The sequence below is a fragment of the Bactrocera latifrons genome, unplaced genomic scaffold, assembly GCF_001853355.1.
Source record: "Bactrocera latifrons isolate USDA-ARS-PBARC rearing strain unplaced genomic scaffold, ASM185335v1 scaffold_28, whole genome shotgun sequence".
NCBI classification, from domain to species: domain Eukaryota; kingdom Metazoa; phylum Arthropoda; class Insecta; order Diptera; family Tephritidae; genus Bactrocera; species Bactrocera latifrons.
In genome coordinates, this window is record NW_017536407.1 from 1,802,337 (window position 1) to 1,805,439 (window position 3,103).

Consider the following 3,103-nt stretch of genomic DNA (forward strand, 5'->3'; position numbering starts at 1 on the left):
GCCGCGCATGCGCCAACTGAGGGCCTGAAATGAGTGATGTTAGTATTGGTGTGTGTGTATAAACGGGTCTTTCGTCATTCTAGCACTTGTGCGACTTTATAGCACTGAAGGATTAGACAACATTTATTCATTACAAAGTAGTTGATTATTCTCTTTGTCAGCTCATTTGTTAATTAAATTGGTTTTAGCGGATTTGAATAAAGGCGTTCAACAGCATAGTGTCTCATTTAAGGTTGCTAGTGACTAGTGCTAGACTTACAGCTTGATATTCGCCAATAATATTTAGTTTCGATATATTTTGCAAATATAACTTTTATATATGAAATAATGATTTCTTAAGTTTCCTTTTTTCAAATTCTAGTGTAGCGAAAAGGGTGAAAAATACTTAATCACACCAGTTATGATGAGTCGCTCAAGTGAGTTAACATCCCAATGGGTCTGCTATACTAACGCAGTCGCTTTGGATTCAAGCCAAAACTATTTCAAAACTAGTACTATAGTCTAAATAAATATGTTGCAAAGATTTAAAAAGTAAAATCTTTAGCTCTCATTACGAATTATAGCTAAAAATATTTATAAAAAAATTTTCTGAGTTCACTCTCAGTCGCACACAGTCATTCAGCAGAAAATATTTATTAGCAAATTTTGTCGAATCATCTCGATTACACAGAATGCCGAATTTTGATTGATCGCCACAGCAAAAGTAATGGCAGAAAACAGTTATGATCAGCGAGCAGCAATCAAAGCAACACAATTTGACAATCAACCAGCAAATTAATGTGGGCTGAGGGCTAATAAAACTCGCCGTTTCAGAAAATATCACCAAAAAGAGTGTTATTGGCGAAAAGAGGAAAAAAATGAAAAAAAATTTAACAAGATTTCTGCCAACTAATCGTTAGCCATAGACTTCTTTCGGCAAACTTTTCTGAAACTAACATAAATGAGGAGCGAGCGCTTAAAAAAGTCTAAAGCATTTTATGACTATCTTTGTTAGGATAATATAAATATACACATTTTGTAATACACACGCGCATATGTTACTAGTCCATACTTGTAGCATTACTTATTAGCTTTGACGCATTATCTTTCATTGTKTTCGTACAAATTTATTGGTTATTGCCCTTTTAGAAGAAATATAATCCTCTTARCGTGCCATTAGGCGGGATACCAAATACTTGTTCAAGATATTTTTTACACGGAAATGTATACGTAAATGACCTTGTCTTGTAATTACCTTTTGGGTAGTTTTGATATTTGCTAATGTGGCCAGAATTCACAAAAAAATGGTGGACGGTAAAAATTGTGCAGAGTTATCACATAAGTTCGTGATGATGTTTTGGAAGTATTTAGAAAACAGTCTTTAATCTACATAACCTTTGAAGAATTTGTCCAGTAATCAAAACACAAAAGATGGGAATAGGTCATTTATAGCGAGTTAATGTCCCGCACTTCAGCTGTTGATGATTCCTCCTACTATAAAAAAAACGATCTGGTGCAAATAGAAACCATAAATATTTTTGTTTTGATATTATACGGATATATCCGCAATTAGACTAGCTCTAATTTTGACAAGACATTCTTTAAAAGCAGAATCAAAGCCCTTGAATCTATWTATCTGAATAGGTATCATTTGGCCTCACTAGATACAAGACAAGGTACTGGAATTTATCACTTTTCTGGGCATATACGAATCATATGACAGAAAGGAGGTCACAATACAAGCCTCAATTTATTTTTATCTATCTATGATTCACATATCTATCCACATATCTACAGAGATAAAGTAAGGYTATCCCTCTTTGGATGATGGTTTTAATATTTGCCGAGAAATTTATTAGAGTTTATTCGCGTAAAAATATTTTAAAATCATCTCGAAGTCACCATAAATTTCAGAAGGAAGAGTARAGATCAGAGATCTGTTCAAACTTACTTTAGATCCAGAGAGTTTATATTCATTTCATAGAGCAACTAAGTACAATAGAAATGGAATCGTTAGAAAAACTGTTCGGGTTAGCCCGAGAAGTATGAGGGGTTCACATAATATGATCTATAATGCCTAATGGACCAGCTAGGAGGTTTATAAAATACATAATTCCTTTAAACACTTAAAAAAGTTTTCACTTCTTGGTATAGGAACACATTCAAAAAAATATATAAGTAGATTAAAAAAAAAAAAAAACTTGACAATTATAAGAACTAAAAAACAAAATGGAAAACAAATCCTACAATCACCCAACTCCAGTCAGCTGTGTCTTCAACTCACTTAAGTGACTTCAAATAACGTCCTCAACGCAAATCACCTTTTTATGGTGATTTTTATCACTTATCTYAGACTTTTGCCACCACTACCACCAGCACCACTACCAATTAGAATGTCTGAGACACATGATGTCTATAATTATTTAGAAGTGTTTGTACTTGTTTTTGGATTTATAAAAGTCATAGCTAGAGCGTATGTTTATGTGKTTTTAATGTTTAAAAATGGAGTTTTACGTGTCTCCACAAATGTTTATTGCGACAGCCTTCGTTAGCTTATACTAGACACCAGTGCCAGACACTCATGCACCAACAACAATTGTTACGATTGTTTTATGACCAGCGATAATAAAATGTTGATTACCAACAAGTTGTTTACTTTGAAGGATATTCCGAATGAATTATGGTTAGGGAAGTGATACTTTAAGAGGAGCATAAAGTGAATATACAGATAGATATAAAGTGATGACCCCCTTGGTGCTGAGAATTGTTAGAAAATTCGTGTAGACATTTTTAAATTGGACTTTTTTCGAATTAGGGTCGAAATTTCGAATACTGATTTRGAAACTACTACATTAATATTGAATTTCGTGTTTTAAGAGGACCTATTCTGTAACTCGATTCAAAAAAAAATTTACTCGAATTCGGATATTTTATATTCCGTAACTCGATTTTCGTATTTTTAAGCCAATTTTCGAATAGAATATTCGTTTGCTTTTGAGTTGTAGAAAGCAAAAACGAAAATTGTACGTATTTATTCTGGCACAGGGTGGTACAACTTTCGAAAAATTATAAAGTAGATACGAATTTCGAATAGAATACATTTACGAATCGAGATACGGAATAG